The sequence below is a fragment of the Nyctereutes procyonoides genome, unplaced genomic scaffold (assembly GCF_905146905.1).
Source record: "Nyctereutes procyonoides isolate TBG_1078 unplaced genomic scaffold, NYPRO_anot_genome, whole genome shotgun sequence".
NCBI lineage: Eukaryota > Metazoa > Chordata > Mammalia > Carnivora > Canidae > Nyctereutes > Nyctereutes procyonoides.
Genome location: NW_026575030.1, coordinates 25,885,342 through 25,901,584, shown reverse-complemented (window position 1 = coordinate 25,901,584; position 16,243 = coordinate 25,885,342). Strand labels below are relative to the sequence as shown.

The window sequence follows — 16,243 nt, the reverse complement described above, 5'->3', positions numbered from 1 at the left end:
ATTACATTTATTGTAAATATTTTTCTATTTCTTACATTTTTATGTTCCCCATGTGGTAAAAACTTCAAACTGAAAATGAAAATAAATCTCCCACCCCATTCTCCTTGTTTTTCACATATATCAGAGATAGTGCATATAATAAGCTATGTAATTAAAGCAAAAGTTTCATGAAATATGTTTCTCCCTTCTATATTCAGTATACTTTGATACTTTCTATTCTGTTCTATTCATTCCATTAGAAAAATGCTTATAGAGACCCTTTAAATTGATTTTAAATCACTAGTTCATTGAGAACCACAGTATGAAAAACTGCTCTCTTCTCCCCTACCCTGCGTTGAACTAGTCTATGGAAGCCGTCACCTATTTAAGCTTCCCTGCTTGGCAGGTTGGTACCTTATCAGAACTGGAGACCTCCCTTGAGCCCTAGCCCAATTAAGTAGTCTAGCTTACTTTTCCCAAGAGTTGAGACCCAGCCACCGTACCTGCCAAAAATGAACAGATGGTCTCAAACTAAGCCACTGCTACAGATGGCAACTACCTGACTTTGAATGTCACTGTCTGCTGCCATGCTTTGTCCACCAGATTGATATGAGCTACACTCATACCCCATCTGCCATGATAAACAGGGATATCATTTTAAGACTTTTGGCTCACTTTCATGTTGATACTTAAGGGAGTTCACTCTGTAGGACGGGAACTGTTTCCAGGTATTGCTAATATTTAAAGTCAGGAAGGGACAGAATTATAACTTTCAAAGTTCTGCTTATTTAAATTCCTGCCCAACTTGAGTTTGGAGGTACAGGGGGGAAATGGAAAAGTGCTGCTAGGATCCAAATAGAGTTGGGGCTCTAGTGAAATGGACTAGATTCAGGACAGAACACTCAGCAAGCAGGATGAGGTCAACTACAGCTGGGTAAACACTGCATGTTGGAGTATGCAGTAGCGTAGTGGACGCTTGGGTTGCTGATGCCCACCTGAGACTCACAACAAATTACAAGACTGTGTTTAGGCCCCACCAGGTGGTGAGGCTAGTCTCTTGTCTTGGTCAAGATTAGCTCAAGGACAAGATGACTCTAAGTTTGTAGATTAGGGACATCCATACTTACAGCTGAGAGAACGAGGGCATGCAGGGATTTGTAGGAAATAAGCAAGAAGAAAGATTCCTCAACTCCTACATTAAATCCAGCTGAGAACACAACTGCTTTCCTTGGCATTTGACTCAGGACGGGGGAGGAGATCATGTTGGGCAAATAATTTAAATGCAAATTGATATGACCGGGACTTGAGCAGACCAGATCAGACAAGCAGATTTTTCTCCATTAGGAAAAGGAGGTCCGCAAAAAAAAAAAAAAAGGAAACACTTTTACTTTTTAAAATATTTTATTTGACAGAGAGATAGCACAAGTAGGGGGAGTGGCAGGCAGAGGGAGAGGGAGAAGTAGGATCCTTGCTGAGCAGGGGGCCGGATGCAGGGCTGATCTTAGGACCCTGGGATCCTGACCTGAACCGAAAGGCAGACGCTTAACCGACTGAGCCACCCAGGCTCCCCAGAGGAAACACTTTTAAAAAGAAAAATGTTCTATTCCTGGAAAGGGTTTTCTTAAGGGTGGGTTTATTCACTCACTCCCCCAAACATTCATTTGTGTATTAGGTAGGATCTGTTTACTCACAGATGCCTGTCTTCACTCACTCCTGCACGATCAGCTGTGCGCATTCCCAGGTTTTCTCTCTTTGGCTGTCACAGGCGGAGGTGGGCAGGTTTAAGGTACTCCTACAATGAAATATGCAACTTCTTAGGCAAAATTGTTTGACTTTAGTGTCAGTGGGGCCCTGATGACTAATGAAAAGTGTTCAGGAAGTCAGTTCTACATGAGAAGTTTGTTGATCATGCTCTTCTCTTTGGGCAAGTGACACTCTCTATGTATGGCAGCATAACACAGAGATAATGACAGGCTCTTGAAAAAGTAGATTTTAGGAAATGAAAATATTCAGTATCTAAACCCAGATGCCAGCAAAGGTGACTGTCCTTCTAGATTTAAGAAACATCTGTCCCTGTGCCCCACTCCCTGCCTACGTTCTGTGGAAGCAGCTCTGCCTTCTGGCATCCTGGGTTACAGGGACAGGAAGCCTATATTGTCAGGGTCCCCTGGCTCCAGTCTGATTTCTATTTGTCTCATTTTAATCTCATCTTGGGCAGCTCTTCCTTCCCTGTGTTCTGTCCCACCCAAAGTAGAGCTCAGTTCTCTCTCTTGTGCTATCTTCCTTCTTTCCCCCACATCCCCAAATCTCACATGAGACATTGGAGTATGCAGTAGAATCCATTGAAGATTTGGGATGAAATGGAAGCTTCTACAGACACTACATATTGCATATCCTATTCCCTTCTCTCCCTTTGGCTCCTAACCCCAAGCTCAAAGACCCTCAGCCTGGGGTTAGGGGAGATGTTGGTGCTTATTCAGGCTCATTAAAGCTGCCTAAAGGATAAGCAAAGGGTCCCTTTCTGCAGTTAGCCGTACCCAATAACTAATGTTCTGACCATTCAATCTTTCTTTTTATCCTTCCTTTATGAATTGGAACAATTCATGCCACCCTGTAAAAGGGGAAAAAATGGTCAGTTGGGTTTAAATATTATTTTAAAAATCATGCTAATATAGATAAACCCTATTTAGCTGCTAATGGATTACATATGGTCATAGTTATTACACTTAAAAAACATAATTTTTTAGTGTAGACAGCTGTAAAGAGGAAAATAAAAATTGGCTCATAATTTTCTCAGATTGTCTCTGTTGATATAATACCCAGATTTTGATGATTTTTTTTCCCTGCTACTTTCCTTTTCCAGGCTTTCCAGAATTATAGAGTATTCATTGCTACAAAGAGAAATGGTATGTTGACACAATTCTTGGCACCAGATTCAGGGACCATGGATCCTGAGATGGATCGGCAGTAGGACCCAAAACACCAAATCAAAGTCAGGAGCTGGCTAAGGTAAGGCCAATTAAAGGTGGAAATTCTGTGAGAAAATGGTGGAATTAAAGGTGGTCCTGGGACACCTGGGTGGTTCCGTTGGTCAAGTATCTGCCTTTTAATTTCGGCTCAGGTCACAATCTCAGGGTTGGGATATAGAGCCCTGTGTTGGGTTCTGTGCTGGGCATGGAGCCTGCTTAAGATTCTTTCCGTCTCCCTCTGCCCTTCTACCCCCTGGCTAAAAATATGATGGTCGAGGGCCAGAATTTAAGACAATCATAGAAGTTGTCAGGGCCAAGAAAGGACAAGCCATGGGAATCAAGATCTGAGGGATACTCTTAGATCTAAGCAGGAAGGGTCGCAAAGAGACCAGGGAGGAGAACCAGAATGGGTGTCATAGGACCAGATGGCATAGTCCAAGACGGGTTTGCTCAGCCTCCTGAGGGTGGATGTCTGTTGGTGCAGAAAGGCTGGGGCTCTGCAGGCAACTGCTGGTACCACACTCAATCAAGTGGTGGTCACTGTGGTTAGTGGAATCCAGGACTCCCTGACTCTATAAAATGATATTGGTAGACTCATAGTAGACAAGTCAGGATCCTTGAGGATGGCCAGGAGTATTCTTTAGTCTCTGAGGGCTAGGTAAGGTTAAAGTTCAGGATGCCAAGAATAGCAGCTATGTTTTATGTATAAAATTATTTATAATAATTTGACTTGAGTTTCCTGTTATTTGCATCCAAAGCACTCAAACTAACTGTGGGTGTGTGCACCGGTATGTATTTTAATTGTATATAGTTGTGTAAAACAAATTCTAAATGGCTATTGAAGCAATGTTAAAGGTTATCATAAAGGAAATTATGAGCAATTTCACTTTTTTGCTTTGTCTATATTTTCTTTTTTTTTATTAAAGATTTTATTTATTTATTCATGACAGAGAGAGAGAGAGAGAGAGAGGCAGAGGGAGAAGCAGGCTCCATGCAGGGAGCCCAACGTGGGACTCAGTCCCGGGTCTCCAGGATCACACACAGGACCGAAGGTGGCCCTAAACCGCTGGGCCACTGGGGCTGCCCTTTCTTTTCTTTTTTAATTTAAACAATGGACTTGTCATATCAGCCAAATTCTTGCAAGCTTGAAACTAACGAGGGCTGATTTAGATGGAAGAGGAACTTATTGAGAAGATATTTGGAATTCACAAAACCATTTGGTAATCTATATAACCGAATTTGGAAGGAAGGCATTACCAGGGAGCCCCAAACTTCACCAAGAACCATTCTGGTAAGGACACTACTATTTCATTAACCCCTAGCCATGACAACCTACAGTGTTGTCCAGCTTTACTTGCCAGATACCACTGCTGCTGACCTGGAAGCTCTTCTGCCTTCACCTGTCTCCAAAATGGGTACCTGACTCTTTTTGACTATAGCCCTTCCTTCAAAGTCCAGGGGGTTCACACCTTTTTGACCAAGGTTAGGATACTTTCCCATGCACAAGGACAAAGGGGCTAGAAAGTAAGAATCTTAACTTCCAGCTTCTAAAGTGGAAGGCAAATTATGCTCCCACTAAGACTTATAGGTAGGGAGTTTTCCAAATATAGAAAGGCAAAGTAAAAATAAAAAATTTCCTTTACTTCTGCAAAATTTTGGAAAAGGTGATAATGTAAAACAAAAGAGCTTGATACATACCAAACCAAACCAAAATAAAAGTTTAACATAAATGTAAGTTCTTTAATAAAGGTCACTTATTCTTTAAATAGGAAAAATGGATGCACACTTATTAGACACATCTTAGGAAAAAAATTTTATGAGGCCAACTGAATTTAGTCCTTTCATATTTGGAACACATTTAACCTCATATTTTATGGTTTTCTAGCCAAGTTTGATTCAGAATACCCGTCATTTTTTTTTCAAACTCTTTGATGAATTTGATGTTACTAGAAGCTATTTATTCTTCTACCTACCAACAGGTAGATTAGATGTAGTAAATTACATATAGTCTAATAGTCTGGTAAGTTAGATAAATAGTCTGATGTTTTAAGCAGCTGAGCTTCCAATAAGGGTGTTTGATGGAATAACAGAGTGCTCCATCACTCATGTATTTTTTGCAATCAAATACAGAATTTTTTAGATTGTCAAGAATAATGTGTACTCAATGATACCTGTATTTCAACAAGCAATTTAAAGCAAGATTCAGAGAAATCCAAAGACTTAGGTACAATTAAATATATTTGTCTCTATCTCCTTCAGATTTTCTCCCCTATATTTTCTGAATACAAGCACCAGAACAATTTTCTTTAAAATACCTATTTCATCATATTATTCACATCCACAAAGTATTTCAGTATTTCTCTGCATCTTCAGCAAAAATCCAGACTCTTGAGCTGGCATTAAGATTTCTCTTCAATGTGGCAGCCTCAAATCTTTCCAGTTGCATCTACTACTGTTTCCCTACATGAACCTATAGTTAAAGCCAAATGAGTCACTGAATAAGCCTTGTACTTTCTTGCCTCTGTGCCTATGTTTATACCATCTTCCCCACATGAAAGACTTTCACCAACTCCTCTTACCCATAATCAATTTTACTTATGTCTAATAACGAATTCTCATGTGTTCTGTGTGAAAAGCCGGCTTTCATAGCCTCGTTGAGTCAATTCTTTGAATTACTACAGAAAAACGATCCAACTTCCTAGTTCTTAATGGAGATTTCAGGTTGTGAGGGGTGTCACCATTTGTTACCACTAATCATTAAAGCAGGAGATCATAAATTTTAAAATAACTAATTAGAGGAAGCAATTTTAAGATTCTTTCCCACATTAACACCACTACCCATCACTTGAGTCTTGATAGGCTTTCAGGATAGGGAGCTACTTCTATAGCACTGGTGATTACACACAACCAAGGGTCTGCCTAGAAGTGAGAGTGTGTCCACTTGTATGATTCTAAGTGCAGAACCTCATCATTCACTCAGGTTGTCCTTTAGCCCTGTACTTATGGATCATGTTGGAGAGCCAGTATCTTGTAAGACATTGAGAGGCTCAGGCAGTGATGAAGGCTCCAGGAGGACCTTTGAGAGGACTCTAAATCTATAACAAGCCTAGTAGGGCCCTATGGGGTGGAGATGTTGGGGAATTAATTACAGTTTGGGTGTAGAGACATGTAGGAGGATAACACAAAGCTTCCAGAACAAGGAGGAGTGGAGGGATGGTAGAGATACTTTGTAACTAAAAAAACCTTGTTTGGGAAAATGCAAGAGATCCTCCCCATCTCCACTCCTGCTTAGTTTTAGGGACTCCCAGAAATAGTTGGGTGGAATTTGAGAGTGGTCAGATTTCCCAAAATTGAAGGTGACAGCAGAGCCAGAGAAATGCCATTTTTACCATGACTAACTTTTATTTTAGACAGGTGTGGCCTGGGACAACATGAGTAATATTCAGATGTGTTTGTCATCTTAAAGCACACAAAAATGATAGATAAAAATAGTTGGATTTAGGTGAAGGGCTTATGGGTAATTTTTGTGGTAATAGTTTAATAACAAATATTAGTATTAAACTGTTACCACAAAATTAATAAATATTAAAAATATGAAAGTGTTATTAAATTGTTATCATAAAATTTATGTATAATATATATTCATCTATATATCTATATATGTATAATTAAAGATACATATATGCTCATATTGGTCTAGGAACCGGTTTCTAACTGGTCACTTCATGGATCAATGACAGTTTCCACATTAGGGACTGTTGGTACCCATCAGATTCTGTTAGGAAAAGCCAATGTGGTTGGAGACAGAGGAGGAAAGGGGTCCATTAGGACCTGAGCAGGGAGGCAAAGAGTCACTGCCTACACACCAAGGAAAAGATAAATAAGAAACTAAGTGATACAAGCTTTCTAGAGACCGAGGTCAACACTTGATAAGATCGAGCTGTAGACGGAATAGTCTTCAGTTCCAATCCCATCCCATGTTTTCCTCCTTTGACCTCATTTTCTTCCATTTCTACTTTTATGGACTCAGTTCCTATCATCCCTGAGAACATGCTCTGTTTTGACCCATAATTCATCTCACCTTAGGAAGGCCTGGAAACAGTGTCCTGCACCAAATACAGAAGGCAGAGTGTGACTGAAGTCAGGGCAAGGCCATCCTCCCTGGACCTACTGCACTGTGGAGGATTTCTGGCATTTACCATAATTTGGTCAGGGGCCTCTTCAAACTTCATGAATATGAAACACGCCCAATCAATATCACATGACTTCCTCACTCCCACAAAAGTGGTTTGCTAATTCTCATACTTTGCTGCAGTTACTAAGAAAACCTCAACTGGACTGTAGTGGTTCTTCGGAGCCTATGAGATACCCTTCATGTTGTCTTTATCTGGTCTATACACTACACCAGGTGACCACAGGTATCATGACATAGTTTCTGTTATGGAATCTTCTGAGACTCTGACAAAGACCTCAGTCTGGGCTCCAGGATTCCATCATTTGGGATGTTTAACTCTCAATATCTTGAAGAAGTGTCAGGGTTGTTTAATGCCCCAACACTGCCAAATAATGGACTTTCTGCTAAATAATTGAGGTGGGCAGAATTTGACTGATCCCACCATGATCCTGACTTTTGGGGACAAGATAGAGCACTCCAGAGTTTACAAAGATACCACACTCCCATGAAATACTGTGGCCTCGAGATATGTTATAGATCAGTCTTCTCATATTAATGTGCATATGAATCACCTGGGGATTTTGTAAAAATGTAGACTGATTCAGCAGATCTGGGTGGAGTCTGAGATTCTGCATTTCTAGCAAGTTCCCAGGTAATGCTCATACTACTGGTCCCAGGACTACCCTTTAGCTGCATGACTTTGAAGGAAGCAGAGCAGATGAAAAACATTCTAGGTTGTAATTCAAAATTATGTTCTTCTATGGATATATGTTTCTTGCAGCTGGAAAGGAAGTCACCTCTAAGACAAATGAAAATAGCCTTAATCTACCTGGCCTTTGTAATCTCCTCCCAGACATGTGACATTTCTTCATGAGCAAGCAGGGATAAAGGAACTGGTTAGTGTCCAAGAGGAATCCAGACATATGTTAGTATTTGTACCCCGCTGCATATATAAATCATCACCTACACACACTCATTCCTCACCCACCTACCCAGTGATGCCGACTGATTCAGCTTTTCAGGTCCTAGGACAGGGTAGAAGAGATGATGTGAGATTGCTCAGTGACTGGATAATGGTTAGTTCTGGACAGCTGGGACTTACAGAGAAGGTAACAGGGTTCTTTTCTCTTTAATATCTACCTGCTGTCCAGGTGGTAGTTGGCAGCTTGCTGGGCTGGCACTGTGGGAATCAGAAATAAATACATAAGACTTTATCCCTGCTCTCTAGACACTTGCTGTCTAGTGAGGAAGATACCTGTGAGCAAATAGCAATGGAATGATGTATTAACTCTTTAGTAGTTGTACAACAAATATGGTTTGAACATATATGGTAAGAGGATGGGATTAAGGTTTGGGAAAAAATGTAGGAAAGACTTCACAGAAGAATGGCATGGGAGGGAGCTAGGACTTTTCCAACTGAAAGAGAGGGGCAGAGACACAGACAGAGGGAAAAGCAGGCTCCTTGCAGGGAGCCCGATGAGGGACTCAATCCCAGGACTCCAGGATCATGCCCTGAGCCAAAGGCAGGCGCCAAACCGCCGAGCCAGCCAGGGATCCCCTATTTTCCTTAACATAATGCCCTCAAGGTCCATCCACATTGTTGCAAATGGTAAGATTTCATTCTTTTTTTATGGCTGAGGAGTATTCCAGTGTGTGTGTGTGTGTGTGTGTGTGTACATTACAATATGTATATTCATCCATCCATCAATGGGTGAATGAATAAAAGAAGATAAACAAGATGTCTTTATCCATTGATCCATCGATGGACACAGGTTGTTTCTGTATCTCGGCTATTGTAAATAATGCTGCAATGACCATAGGGGGTGCATAAATCTTTTTAAATTAGTGTTTTCATTTTCTTCAGATAGGTGCTCAGTAATGGAATTGCTGGATCATATGGTAGCTCAATTTTTAAATTTTTTAGGAAACTTCATACTGTCTTCCATAGTGGCCACACTGAGTTAGATGCCACTAACAAACAATGCACAAGGGTTCCCTTTTCTCCACAACCTTGCCAATACTTGTTATTTCTCATCTTTTTTATTCTAGCCATTCTGATAGGTGTGACGTGGTATCTCACTGTGGTTTTCATTTGCATTTCCCTGACGATGAGGGATGTTGAGCATCTTTTCATGTGCCTGTAGCCCATCTATATATTTTCTTAAGAAAAATGTCTATTGAGATATTCTGTCCTTTTTCCTCTTTCCTTTTTTTTTTTTTAAGATTTATTTATTTGAGAGTGAGCGCAAGAGAGCATGGGAGCAGGGGGTGGGGAGGAGCAGAGGGAAAGAAAGTCTTAAGCAGACTGTGCTGAGCATGGAGTGCAACATGGGTCTTGATGTGGAGCTTGATCCCAGGACCCTGAGATCATGAACTGAGCTGAAACCAAGAGTCAGATGCTTAACCGACTGTGCCACCCAGGTGTCCTTCCTCTGTCCTTTAAAAAATTGGATTATTGGGGTTTTGGGGGGCTATTGTTATTGAGTCATATGAGCCCATTATATATCTTGGATATAAAAACCTTATCAGATGTCCAGTTTGTTGATTTTTTAAAGATGTTATTTATTTATTCATGAGAGACACACAGAGAGAGGCAGAGACACAGAGGCAGAGGGAGAAGCAGCTCCCTGCGGGGAGCCCGATGTGGGACTCGATCCTGGGACCCCAGGCTCACAACCTGAGCCGAAGGCAGATGTTCAACCACTGAGCCACCCAGGCATCCCCAGATGTCCAATTTGAAAATATCTTCTCCTGTTAAGTAAGTTGTCTTTTTGTTTTGTTGATGGTTTCCTTCACTGTGCAGCTTTTTAGTCTGATGTAGTCCCATTTTGTTTATTTTTGCTTTTGTTTTCTTTGTCTTTGGAACCAGAGCCAAAAAATATTGCTCTGACAGATGTCAAGAAGCTTATTGCCTGTGTTTTCTCCTAGTTGTTCATAGTCCCTTCAGGTAAGGAACCCGCCTGGCCTCTACAAGCCATTTAGTATAACCTCTTCCGCCCTCTTCCGCCCTCTTCTGAAGGCCCTGGCTCCTTCGTTTGCTTCCTGGAGAATATGTGCCCACTGATAAAAATGTCAAATGGGCAGAATTACACAAAAAATTAACTCATACAAAAGTGTAAAGAATTACTCAGAAAATGTCAGTGACTGCTGCTGCTCTCATGTCCAATCTGGTAGAGGAGAGGGACTGATGTGGGAGTGGGGGACAGCAGGAAGGGCTGGGGTGGGGGTCAGGGAGCCGGCTGCCCTTGAGAGACAAGAAACAAATACAGGAAGAGGTGGCCAGGCAGCAGCTGCCTTTGAGTTTACTTGTTTACCTTCTCCTGGGAAGGAGCAAATAGAAGCCGCTCAAGATATTATTTTTAGAGCTGTTTTCAGCATGGCCAGAAAGGGCTGCGGTACTATTTGGCTATAAAGAGTGCTTAGCATGCCTCACTTTCTTATAGAAGGGCTTTGTTTCTGGGAGCACCCACATGTTAAATTAAATGCTCTCAAGAAAGAGCATTTAGGGTATCGGTGCCCCTTGAATGATGTGGGGGCTCTCTGGCATCAGGAGGGGTCGGCATGGCTCTCTTCTGCTGCCGGTTTTCCCGCCGGCCTCTACTTCTCTGCGGTTCCTTACTGTTTGCCAAATTCTTACATTTGACAGAGGGCTTCTGAGAGCCTAGGGCTCCTCAAGGCCATGAAGAGGTATTTTCAGATGAGGAGGCTGATGTGCAGCAAGTCGGAGCCATTACAGAGCAGGTGAGAGGGAGGATTAGAACGAGTCCACGGTGGGGGTGGGCAGGGAGGAAGGGGCAGGAAACGGGATTTTGTGATTGGACGGGCCTTGTTCTCATCCTGGCTTTTTCTGAGCTGTGGGACGATTTAGGAAGTTGGCTCTGGCCTCAGTTTCCTTTTTTTTTTTTTTTATAAAGTGGAGATAAAACAGTTAATGTTATTGTGAAGATTTTTAAAGGTGATAAAGAATGTAAAGCACCTCTGGGTGCCATTTCCTTTGAATGTCTACCCTGAATCTCCTCTAATCACCCCATTTCCTTCACTGTGCCTCCAGACCTTCCATTTCCTTCACTCTGCCTCCATCTCCAGTGTTGCTCAAAGGTTACCCTCTTTCAGAAGGAGGAGTTCCCATTTGGTGTGGGACAAAACCCGAATGAGGGCACGTTAGGGATGAAGCTTTTGAGGCCTGTAGGTGATTGGCATTCTTTCAGAACACCTGGCCTTCTCTTTGGAATCACCACTTCCCTCACATGCTCAGGGGTTGTAAGGGGCCCGTTACCAAAAGTCCAGGGTGGGTGGCTCAGGCTGGTGCTGCTCTGAGTCTGAGCAAGAGACAGTCAGATGCTCTTCTCCTGGGTGCTAATTCTTTGGTGTCCCTTTACAAAAGGGCTCTATTTACCTCTGAGTATTAAAACCTCAAAGGTCTAGGTTAAGCATCTAGGCCTGAGGGAAATTGTCCAGGGAGACCTTCAGCTGCTTTTGGCTTGGGCTGGGATTTGGGAAAGGTACCAGACTCTCTCTCTTTTTTTAATTTGATAAAATATAAATAACACAAAATCTACCATTTTAACCATTTTTACGTATAAAATTCCATGGCAGTAAATGCATTCATATTGTTGTGTGACCATCACCACCATCCATTTCCAGAATTTTCTCATTATCTCCTACTGAAATTCCATACCCATTAAATAATAACTCCCTAATTCCCTTTATCCTCAGCCCTTGGCAACACTATTCTACTTTCTGTCTCTATGAATTTGACTATTCTATGCACCTCATGTCAGGAACCATACAATATCTGTCTTTTTGTGTCTGGACAGGCCTCTTTTAAAGGAAAAAAATTATATAGTACAGATTTTCTCTACCACCTATTCTGATCTTGCTTATGCACACACACACACACACACACGAAAATGTACATATGAATCCTACACTCACAGCTTTATTTGCAGCTTACACAATTAGCAAACCAAATTATCAAACTAAACCTAAAAATCCACAAAATCCTGTATGATTAAATTTAATGTGAGAGACAATGTTTTGCTGAAACAAAACCCCCAAATTGATTAATAATCAAAAGACTTTGGGTTTTGGCTGTATATTTAATTTTTTCTGCATTTTGACTTCAAATGTTTTAATGCAGAGAATAACTGCATAAGTATGTTATAGAAAATGTCACTAGTAACATCAAAGCTTGGTTTGATAGTGCAAGATAATCAGACCACACACTTACCCATAAGATGCCAGCAAGCAATTCTTGAAGACCAATTTTAATGAGGTGTTACTAGATAATAATGTAAAATTTTCTTTTCTTGGAAATAAGATTAGCATTGTGATGTTATTAAACTCTGAATTACAGGGGGCATCTAATCTAATTCTTATTAGAGTTGGGAATGGAAAAATCCTTTATTGCAATTATCTACTTCTTGCTGCTAATGAACTGCTGCAAGTTGGTAAACACGAAGATAAGCTCTAAGCAGTAGAATCTGATTATGGAATCACCTACTTTGGCCAAGTCCTCTTGAAAACAGCATGCTTATTAAACTGTTTCAGTTATTTATTGCTATGAAACAAGTAATCCCAAGTTTGTGGCATAAAACAACACTTGTATTGCTCACAAATCTATGATTTGGGGAGAGAGTGGTAAGGATGGTTCATCTCTGCTTCACTAGGACTTACCTGAGGTGGCTTGAAGATTGGGAGCTAGAATTCTCTAATACAGAGACCAGTAAAGTTTTTCTGTAAAAAAAAAAAAAAAAAAAAAAAAAAAAACCAACAATATATTATTTTCACCCTTGAGGACCATATAATTTGTTGTAATCACTAAACTCTGTCATTGTAGCACAAAAGAAGTCATAGACAAATATATGGGCATGGTAGTGTTCCAATAAAACTATTCATAAGATGGCCGATGGGTCAGACTTGGCCATTTCAGAACCTGCCCTGATATAAAGCTTGCTTGCTGACATGCCTGGCAATCAGTGCTGGGTGCTCACTGGGACCTTATCTGGATCTTTCAGCCAAAATACCTAGGTGTGGTCTATTCATGGGTCCTGACCTTCTTTGCAACTTAGAACTATGTTCCAAGTACAATGATTCAGATAGAAAGAGCCAGGAAAAAGTGCTCTTCTTTATGACTTAGCCTGGGAGATCATGCAGCATTATTTCTACCACATTCTATTTGTTGAAGCAGTCACAAAAGCCCATGGAGATCAAAGGGGAGGAAATACAGGCTTTGCCTCTTGATGAGATAGTGACAAGGTTCTGAAGGTGCATGTAGGACGAGGAATATTGCTGAGCCCATCTGTGGAGAACACAATCTTCCACATTTATCATTTGCCATGTGATGACTTGTTCTCCCACTACTTTGTTTATAGTCAGACCATTCCAGTATCCTTACTATACAGCAGGCCTTGACACCATTTAAACTTGGCTTGTGAAAACCTTCACAAAGCGCAACCTTAGGTACTGAAATTTCACGGAGCATTCTAAAGCACCCAGATGATTGAGAACAAGCTAAGAATTATTTTTAATAGCATCATTAAAATAAAAAGCCTAATTAAAAAAAATCTCAGCGAAACCTTATGATTCTCTGCAAACATCTTCTTCATTTCATTTGAGAAACACTAATGTAGGCTTTTGGCTAGAGTGGAAAACAAATTCCTCCCAGCTCTTACATGGTCTAGTCCAACTTCCTGGAGTGAAGATTACAATCATAAGCTGTGTGCATTTGCTGCAAGAGTTCTCTCCCCAGAGCTCCCTTGGGAACCTGTAGTTCAAGGATTTGGTCTTGGCCATCTCTGGTCTTTCCCTCAGAGGCACTGTTGACAACTCCGATTTAATGGTTTTTAACTGTTTTCAGCTGCACTGTGGCTCTTCTGTAGCCTCTTCACAGCAGTATGAGGAAAAGATTCTCTTCTTTATTTGGTATTTGAAATTCTGGTTGACCTGTCTTAGCTTTGTGGATCCTCTTTCAAAAGTCTTCCTTAGAGTTTTGTTTGGTGTCCAACCTGGAGGACTGATACCTGCTGCAGGCTGCCAGTTGATAGAAAAGAAAGCATGGGAACTCTTTCTTGCTTAACCATCTGATTTCTCTTTCTAGATTTTCTGAATAGATCTTAAGAATGCTGTCCACTCTGATAAAGCCTTGCTGAGTGAGATCTTCATTCAAAGCTTTTAGTGATGAAAGAAGACATGGGAAGCATGTCCTTAGGTAAGGAATACCCACATTCAGAGAATCTTTGGTGGCTAGATTGAATGACCCTATCTGATCTGTAGGGAACAATACAGACACACAAGAGGTCTCAATGAATCAATGATTGTGAGGCAGGATGGTGGTAAGAGCTCATACCTCTCATACCCACCATGTCTTCTTTCTGGGTTGTTGGATGTTGAGCTTTCCACAGCTGGTCCAGGGACTGAGGGCAAGGGCCCAGTTGGTATGGGGCTTTGGAGACCTTTTTACTGAGACCTTTTTGAGACCTTGTACTGTTGAAAGGGAAATAGCATATTTCCAAGATGGGAAGACACTCGGTTAAAGCTATTTTGCTCTTTCTGCCATATTTGTAACTGAGAGGCTGAGCTATGGGCCCTTCTTTTCTCTGTATATTCTGATAAGGGATCTCTATCTTAAGATGTTTTCCCTCTTTCCTGCTGTTCATTCCCCCACTGAGAGTCAGACCTTCTCTCAGTGACTCATGTAGTTGCTGTAGAGATACTTCTGATGTCAAAGGCTGAGGCCATTGATTTGAGAGGAGAGAAAGCAAGTCTCCTCTCATCATGCAAATATCCCTAATTAAGAAATCCAGAGACAGATTCTGTGTCATGGAAACATAATTTCCTTTTGACTCAGAGAGTTTCAGGAATTGCTGCAGGCTATCAACCTATTTTGATTTCCTGGGTTAAATGGCTTCTTCACCCTTTGCTCTGAGTCTTCTTGAACAAAAGTGAATTCAATCTAACATTTGTGAAATATCTTCTATGTGCCAGGCGTGATCCTAGTGACTTGAAAAATAGGTATCAACAACAGAGTTCCTGCCCCCAAGGAGATTAAAACTGACTGAAATAATCTTGAAGTGGTAAACCCCAGTGGCATGTAGATCCTAATGGAAAGGTGAAAACTTTGTGGACACTGTCATGAGCTGAATTGTGTTCCTTCAAAATTCATATGGTCAAGTCCTAACACCCAGTACTTCAAGTGTGACATTTTTTGGAGACAGAATTTTTTACAAAGGGAATTACGTTATGAAGTAAGGTCATTAGGATGCATATTAGAGGGATCTGGAACAGATCCCTGAAAGCCTGTTGAAGGAATCAATCCTGCGGACATTCTGCATTTGGACTTAGAACTTCTCGGCTGTGAGACAAAAACGTTCTGTAGTTTAATCTACCCAGTTCCTGGTACTTTGTTGTACCAGCCTTAGCAAAATAGTGTGAGCACCCAGTGGTTTTACAATCTGGTAGGAAACCCTGGCTGGATATAAATTAAATGTTTGTGGAATTCAAATTTACTAGACATTTGATAAATTCATTTTTGTATTCATTCCCCTATCTTTACTCTGGTTTATTTCTTATTATACTTTATATGGGAAATTATTTCATCTTTTATTTGTTTACTGTTTACCTGCTTTATGATAGATGTGTAATACATCTCTCCACTCAGTATTCAGGTACCTTTTATGTCCATTCCATGTTCATACCTGTCTGAACAAAAAGAAGTTCAAAGAATGGCTATTGTCTCTGAGGAGCTTGTGATTTCAGGAGACAAAGAATGCCCATGTGAGGGGCTGCATTCCAGTGCCACGTGATGAGTAAGTATGTGCTGGACAGATGTTGGATCATAACTGTTGCAGAGGGCAGGTGTAGTGGGCCAAAGTGTACAGGAAAAGGCTCATGGAGGACAGGGAATCTATGCTTGAGATGAAAGAAGACCCCAGGAGAGAGTATAGGAGAGTACAGAATATTCAGAGCCCATCTGCTTTCCTTAACACCTGGGAGCTGTGCGATTGCTCCAGACCAGGGCCTGGAGATGATGGATGGAAGCGGGACCTTCACTGTGTATCCCAGGAGGCCAGAATCAAAGCCCAATGGTTCTCAATTCTGGCTGTATATGAAAATCAACTTG

The 16,243-nt window shown here is 41.1% G+C and overlaps 1 pseudogene; it reads left to right on the top strand.

Annotated features, from left to right (window-relative positions):
• LOC129503608 (60S ribosomal protein L32-like) overlaps nucleotides 1–16,243 on the top strand; it is a 64,924-nt pseudogene that overhangs the window by 34,891 nt on the left and 13,790 nt on the right.